This window comes from Apium graveolens, unplaced genomic scaffold (assembly GCF_009905375.1).
Source record: "Apium graveolens cultivar Ventura unplaced genomic scaffold, ASM990537v1 ctg6434, whole genome shotgun sequence".
NCBI lineage: Eukaryota > Viridiplantae > Streptophyta > Magnoliopsida > Apiales > Apiaceae > Apium > Apium graveolens.
The window spans coordinates 14637-23439 of NW_027419477.1; the positions used below are offsets into that span (position 1 = coordinate 14637).

Genomic DNA, 8803 nt, shown 5'->3' on the forward strand with positions numbered 1-8803 from the left:
AAAAATCGATCTTCATAGACAACTCCTTTAGTTGAGCAGTGATAGCCGTAGTTGTATTCACTTCAAGAACTCCTGCTACCTTGCCCTGTGCCAATCTCTGGGTTGAATACTGATATTCATTAGCAGCCATCAGTTCAATTAGATCATAAACTTCCTCATAGCTTCTTGCCCATAATGCTCCACCTAATGCTGCATTGAGCATGGGTCTTGACTGTGCTCCCAAACCGCTATAGAAGCAATTGATTATCATCCAATCAAGAATTCCATGATGAGGACACTTCCTAAGCATCTCCATGTAGTGCTTCCAAGCTTCACATAGAGTTTCTCCCGATTGCTGCGCAAATTGAGTAATAGCATTCCTGATCGCAACTGTCTTTACCATAGGGAAGAATTTAGTAAGAAATTTTTTAGCAAGATCTTCCCAAGTAGTAATCGAACCAGCTGGTAGAGAGTGTAACCAGCTCTTAGCTTTGTCCCTCAAAGAGAATGGGAATAGTCTCAGCTTTACGGCAACTTCAGAAACACCGTTGAACTTGAAGGTGTCGCAGATCTCAATAAAATCCCTAATATGTATATTGGGATCTTTCGTTGGAGAACCCCCAAACTGGATTAAATTCCGCACCCAGTAAATTATGCCAGGCTTGATCTCAAAGTTATTAGCTGTGATAGCTAGCCTGACAATGCTAGATTGAATGTAATTGATCTTGGGTTTAGAAAAATCTATCAAGGCTTTCGTTCGAGCTGCTGGATCTCCCATTAAAATGAATACCTGAAACACAAATAAATAAACCGTGAAAGTAAAAGAATCCGAGACAGTGAACTTTAATGACTACTGATGACAAGCACATAAACTAAACAATTAACAACACCGAGTCCCCGACAACGGCGCCAAAAACTTGTTAGGGCGAAAACACGCGCTAAAATTCACGCAAGTATACTCGTTCGCAAGTAGTATAAGATATAAATCAGATTCGTTCCCACAGAGACTGGTTTAGGTTGAGTTCAATTTATGCACCTATGCAATAATGTATGGTTATCACTCAATGCTAAGACAAATAACATATTGGGTTTTGATTAAACTAAGAGATTATACTAAATAACATTAACTAAGAGAATTGAGGTTGAATTACTATATATGACAAACATGGGATCCTAACTTCATTAAATACTTCATTCAATAGCCTTTTTGTTCTTAACCTTAGCATGTAATGGTGATGACACTAATCAGATAACACGAAACTAGTAAACGCCAACTTTCGTTGTACGAATACCCTACTACCAAACATCCACAGAAGAGATAGAAGTTGAATAGACACTAATTATGCCTAGTCCTTATATGTCTATAAGAATTGAAAACATAATGGTTTAATGCGCAAGTTATCTATCGTGATTACATAGGGCAAGTAAGATGGTTATAATTATCTACGAATCATGCATAACAAATACATGAACCTATGCTGGCATGGCAAGTTCTAAATCTCTATATATTCACTGTCACTTCAATAGAGATTAACACGCTATCTTATATGTTAGCTACGCACATAAGATGAATAAGAACAACCAATACTAGAATATCAATCAATCACCACACACCAAGATATTGAAACAAATTAACTAAAGAAATCCATAAGTAAATCCGTTAGAACCCTACGATAACGATTAGTTCATAATCGAACTCATCGTCACCATGGGTTCCAATAAAAGCATGATAATAAACAATATAAGAGTGCTAGGGTTCAAAGACAAATCAAAAACAAGCATCCAAGTATCAACTATATTGAAGAAAATAAGAGTCTTCTTCTCCGTAGCCTTCTCGTGCTCTCTAGGTCTTCTTATTGCTCTCCCAGGCCTCCTTCTTGTTAAAAACATATCTGTATTGATATATATAGGCTTCTGGTCGTTCTGGGCTTCCAGACTCTCAAAATTAGATTGGAATCAGGATTCTGTGAAAACAACTTGCTGCGGCCGCACGTTATCCCAGCGCGGGCGCGCTCTGTTTCTGCGGTTCCAGCGCGGCCGCCCGGCTTCTCAGCGCGGGCGCTCCGTACTTCTGTTATTTCAGCGCGGCCGCCCCGCTTCCCAGCGCGGGCGCACCGTGCTTTTAGATTTTTGCTCTAATTTCTTCTTTTGCTTGTAAGTTGAGTTCCGCTTATCAGAATTCGACGATCCAATAGTCCATGCGAAGCTCTCGAGATGCTCCTCAACATGAGAATGGTCTTGGCTTCAGATTCCGACCTCCTTTCAGCATATTACCTTGAAAATCTTGATTAATCATCCAAATAATGCCTGTAATACACAAACACAAAAACACATCAAAAATACCAACAACTTGAGTCTAAAACACCAACTTAAGTCTGTAATAAAGCGTTCCAAGTAGATATAAAATCCACTCATCGCACCCCCAAACTTGAATCGATGCTTGTCCTCAAGCATAAACAGACTCAACACTATAAAATAAACCTAATGCATGAATGCAACTTCGTGAATGCAACTAATTCATAATGCAATCGATCCCCTCAGAATAACCATAACCAAATAAATAAGCCAATGTCTCTAAGAATACAATGATCAAAACAGAGCTCGAATAAATCCCACAAACCAACTAACAAACTAGAAATGTGCGTGTGTGGGATGCTTAACAGATATACTCTTGATACTAGATCAATAATCATAACTTATCTTTCATCAAAACAATCACAAGTTTATAACTAGAATAGACGTTAAAGGCATAATGACTCACAACGCCTCCTTTCTACTAGAGTTATACAAGGATTCATGCTATTATTGAACACATAACAAAGATGTTTACTTGAAAGTGCAATGAATGAGATCCCAAAAGACTTATGCAATAATACCCATGTAGCGAGCGTTAGGTTAGCGGATCCCAGACTTTGAAAAGCCTTAGGTCACTAGGCACAAAGTCCTCTAGAACATAATAACTCGTGTATTAAAGAGCTCACTCTTGATCAATTATGCATAAACACATACTTTTTTTCTTCTTTTCTGTTTTTTTCTTTTTTCTTTTCTTTTTTTCTTTTTTTTCTTTTTTTTTTCTTTTTTTTTTCTTTTTTTTTCTTTTTTTTTGAACAATTTCTGAATGATTGTGTTTCGCTCCATCTCATTCAACCCTAGACTACTCATAAAAATATGAGCGGACTCATAGCCATTTGACGCCTAGCCTTACAACCACTAGCAATGAAATCGAAATTTTTCTCCAGATAAAAAATCAGTGTTTTTACATCATTACGAGAATATCACAAATTCTAAATATAACCAACTGATTAAATCTCAATAACAAATAAGTATGATCATGATCTAGATCAAAAGCAACCCAATAAGACTTTGTGAAATTTTTTGTTTCTGGCAAGCAAATCCTATAAGACAAATTTGCATAAATTTGTTACTGGAAAAACTAAGGTTTATTATTTACATCTAAATATAACTACAATTCTTTAGTGGACTATACAAGAATTTTACTTAAATTTGTTAATGGTAAAACAAACTCAGGTTCATTATTTACAACTAAATATACTTACAATTCGTTTCTGAATTACATCCATATTTGTCTTAAACTTGCGCCCTTTCTTGTGCTTGCGACTTTGAAATAGACTTTAGCTTGTGATAAGAAGGCCTGATTTGGGTCTTTATTTTTCTGGCATGTACCAAAAATAATATGACAAATAAGGAATACATTATCATAAATGTGAAAGAAAAAATAAAACCAATAATGATATATTGGCCAAGAAAAAATCAATCAGATTAATAATAATTAGAGCAACTAATTTTAATAATAATCTGATTAATTATTAATCTGATTAATACTCTTACTATTGTGCAAAATATGCCTCTACTATAACAATACTAAGTCACATTGACAACCCTAAGATTCAGTTGTATGATAGTCTAAATCTGTATTTTGTATTATTAGTTGAGTTTGTAAAAATATTGAAGATCAGACTGGAGTATTTTTTTTGTGAACAGTCTCAAGCTTAAGAATAAACTCTGGAAGAAGATGAACCAGATCATGCTTTAGAGAAAAGGTAAAGAAGCTTGGAGTTGAATAAATCTGTTTTAGGAAAAATATTTTAAGCCAAGATATCTACAAGTCACAGATCAAGTCATATAGAGAAGTCATTCGAGAACTCCAGAGTGACTTATCGAGAACTCCAAAATGGCTTATAGAGAAGTCTCAGAGATATCGATAAGTCATTTCTGCATATAGAAAACCCAGAGATATCGACAAGTCAAAATGAACATACGAAGATTGGAGATATCGACAAGTCAATTTATCATTTGAGATTTCAGAGATATCGACAAGTCAAAATATATATAGAGATCTCAGAGATATCGACAAGCCATTTCTACATACATAGATTTGGAGACCTCGACAAGCCAAGTTCACTTATAGAGAACTCAGAGATCTCGACAAGTCAAAGACACTTATAGAGAACTCAGAGACCTTGACAAGCCAAATTCACTTATAAAGAACTCAGAGACCTCGACAAGCCAAATCCACTCATAGAGAAATCAGAGACCTTGACAAGTCAAAACACTTATAGAGAACTCAAAGATCTCAATAAGCCATTATACTTATTGAGATGTCAGTTCTCTTAACAACATACTGCAGATCTCGATATGAATCTCAAGGACAGAATGCAGACAAGTTAAAGCTTCAAGATTATCAATGAATAAACGATCTAATCATTTATATTAAAAAGTCTACAAAAGCAGCTTAAAGAGTGCAAGATCAAGGGCCAAGATTAGCTGACAAAGGAAGGTCACAGACCTAAAATTTTTTGCAAGGATTTACTAAGCTAGAAATGGAAAGCTTTAGAGATAACTTAAAGTAGGGTTTAGTACATCTTATTGCATGCTGTGTAAGCCTTTGTTTACTAATCTATAAAGTAAAGACTGGTCATTTTCTTTTAAAAATAACAAACTGATCTAGATTTTCTTGTACTCTCTCAAGATAGAAGATGAGTTCTTTAATTACAAAAGAACCCAGAAATTTGTAGCAAGACATGCTTAATTTTAATACAAAGTTAAGTGAGTTTTGAAAATACTCTGTTTGTTGTGCATGCTTTATTAATTATGTTAAACACAATATCTCTATAAATTAGATTTCTGTGTTCACCATATCTAAATAGTATGAAAAATCCTAAAAATCAAGAAAACACATTCACCCCCATGTGTTGTACTTAATATCTAACAAGTGGTATCAGAGCAAAATCTGAAAGAAAATAGATAAAGATCTTGGAAGTATGAGTGCACAGAAGATAAGCAGTATTAAGATACCAGCCTTCGACATAATCTACTATATACTCTGGAAAAAGAAAATGATGTTGTTCATAAGGATGGCCAATCCTATATATATCCAGATTCTAAAGAATGGCCCTTTCACCCCATGGAAAGGGTAGATGAATCTACATATGGAGACATGGTCATCCCAACTCATTACACACCTAAGGACCCTTCAAAATACTCTGAATCTGAGAAGAAGAAAGTCTCTCTAGACAGTGGCCTACAATTAATTCTGATAGATTCACTTGATAATGTTATGTACAACAACATTGTCAGCTGTGACACAACTAAAGAGATCTGGGAGAAAATAGAGATTTTATGTGAAGGTGTAGAGGAATTTAGATCCAACCAAAGGAGAAAACTGGTGTCTCAATATGAGGGATTCATGGAAAAGCCCAAAGAAGGAAATACTGAAGTTTTTGAGAGGTTAAATAAATTAATAAATGACTTACAGCTGCATAATAAATATTTTGAAACTGAGGAGGTTAAACTGAAGTTCCTGCTAGCTCTTCCTGACCATCTTGAACAAAAGATATCAGTCATTAGAGAGAGAAGAGATCTACGCAGAAAGACACTGAAAGTTCTGTATGGAATCTTGAAAACTTATGAACTTGAGATTCTGCAAAGAAAGTCATTAAAGGAAAACCATGGACATGTGGTTGATGGTTCAAGTGCCTTGGTTGTACATGACAATGAAGAAAGTAAGGATGAGCAAGATGATCCAGTTGCAGTTATTCAAGATGTGGAAAAAAATAACAAAGGACCTCTGAAGCAAGTTGTTTTGGTACTGGAGGAAGATGAATACTACACCTTAGAGGAGCTAGATGAAATGGACAAATCCATGGCTTACTTTTGTTAGTGAGACTGCGTAGCTGTATGAACAGTTACATGATAACTCAACACGATAACAACACTAGAACATGACATGTTAATAATATTACGTCTACACAAGAAATCAGGAAGAATGAAGACAAGGCAAATACAAATAATCAGAAGATTAGAAGAAGGCCTAAAGTCTGTTTACGGGTCACTAAAATAAGTTCATTAATATGATCATGTCTCAGTGAAGAACAAAGGTTAAAGACTTTCAGGGTTTCAGAAATGTTGAAGATTCAGTATACAAGTGCTACCGGAAGATTTCAGTGTATTGGCATTGATTGAAGATAGAAAGTGTTCAAAGCATAGGAATCTGAAAAATTGAAGACATGATATATACAGAGGTTAATGAAGATATTATCTAAAGTACCAGAAAGGATTCCAGTGAAAGTACATCTATTTATTGATAGTCAGTGTTCAAAGCGATAAAGTTGAGGCAAGCTTAACAATGTAATCAAGGCTGTAATACGAAGACCTGAATCAGAGCTAGTCGTCTGTGAACCAGACCAGTTGCACTAGGCGTCAGTGTTTCATGAAAGGAATCTGAGTATTATCATTAGAATGATTGTTAAGTGAGGATTCGTATCAGGGAATACAGGTTTTATGATTCAGAAGAAGACTCAAGAGAGAAGACTTAAAGATGGGACAACTCAGGGAATGCAATGCTCTACAGATCCTAAGTCAAGGTAATTACTACCTTGTAGTATGAGTCATCCTGATCAGTATATTGATCTTCAGAAGGAATATCCTGGATGTACAGTTCAATATTTCAGTACAAGAACTGATCTTGACTTAGTGTGATACTCATGGAATAAATGAGAGAAAGAATAATTTCACAAGTGCAGTTTTCATCCCTCTGGTCGCCGCATAGAGAAGTGGAGTGAATTTTTTTCTAAGGCAAAAACACCCTCTGCTCCCCTCTTGTCACCATAGAGAAGTGGAGTAATTTTTTCTAAGGAAAAAACTCCCTCTGCTCCTCACTTGTCACCATAGAGAAGTGGAGTAATTTTTTCTAAGGCAAAAACTCCCTCTGCTCCCCTCTTGTCACCATAGAGAAATGGGGTGAATTTTTCTAAGGCAAAATTTACCCTCTATACACTCTAATCACCACAGAGAAATTGAGTTGAATTTTTCAAAGGCAAAATTCACTCTTGGTCGCCACATAGCTTGTATTACCTTGGTCGCCATAGAAACTGCAGCCACAATTTATTGTACAATCAATTGTTTGTGTGGTTCAATTTCAGCCACACAATTAAATTGATATAAGTCTATACAAGCAGCAGATCAACTAAGTTGTTCTGTTTATCTTCTTCTCCAACAAAAAGAGAGATGATAATACAAGTAGCATAGATTTACAGAGAAACTCCGACACCTTGAATATCCGTTTAACTTCTCACCATAGTAATGTTATAATTCCCGATTTAACTCCTGTATATTCTTAGGGGCATTATAATCGTTACCCGGTAATTAACTCATAGGACAAACAAAAGCTAGATTATTGTATAGGATTTGATTTGTAAATCTTTGTAGTAGCTAGGAACTTTGTTGTTCTTAGATTGTAGCCGGTTAATTTATTTACCGGAGTGTAGCCACACCCTCGAGGATTTATATACGAATATATATATTTCCCCGAATATCTTATGTTCCTTATTTTTATCATTCCAAACACTATTCCTCTCAAGAACACGAAACCACTAATCGAGCACTAAATATTTTATCTGCTAAAGATTCGAAAGAATCTTTAATTTAGTGATTATCGTATTCAACCCCCCCCCTCTATGATAATTCGGGACCTAACAATTGGCATCAGAGCTGACTGATTGATACACAAATCAAGATCCAGAAATAAATTTATTTTATTAATTTGAATTTACATAATTTATTTTATAAATTTAATTTAGGAAATTTATTCTATAAATTAATTTAAATGAGTTTATTATTTAAACTTGAATAAATTTATTTTATAAACTTAATTTAAATAAATTTATTTTATAAATTTGATTTAAATTAATTTATTATTTAAATTATTGGAAATAAGAATTTTTAATTTAAATTATATTTCGAGTATATTTTCAGATTTCGAAGCTGCCAAATAGTTGGTAAAAGGCGTATATATTGATCTCAGGAAACAATTAAAAGGCATACATGATTCACTTAGCAGCAGTTCATGTGAAGAGCAAAGTAGAAAACATAGCAGTGCATGTTGTGCACGCGCGGGTAACGACAGAAAAACAACGCGCGGGGACTGTAGTTGGTTGACGCGCAAAACAAAACAGGCAGCCTTCAGTTTTGCTAGACACGTGCCACGCGCAGGAATATTATTTGGCTGCCAAGCATGATGACTGAGAGACACGCGGGGATTTTCTTACTCCTGTAATAATTGATTTCGCACATTGCCTGACTTATCGCCACAGGAGATTTAAACTGCCTGTTGCGACCACAGCCACGGTCGCCACAGAGGATTTAATAATTCTAAGGCACTAAGGCAGTATGCACTAAGGCAGCAATGACGGCGCAGAAGGTGCACAGAAATTCTGAGTTACAATAGAACATTTTTGTTACCTCAATTAATTGTTTCTCGGTTTAATTATTTTTCTATAAAAATTTAAAATTCTTAAATTTAAAT

At 35.1% G+C, this 8803-nt stretch overlaps 1 non-coding gene across 1 annotated transcript; it reads left to right on the forward strand.

The window, feature by feature from the left end:
- Nucleotides 1–260: 260 nt before the first annotated feature.
- LOC141703282 (small nucleolar RNA R71) lies at nt 261–367 on the forward strand. The gene has a single exon (XR_012567430.1). It is a non-coding gene; the product is annotated as a small nucleolar RNA R71 (small nucleolar RNA).
- Nucleotides 368–8803: the final 8436 nt, after the last annotated feature.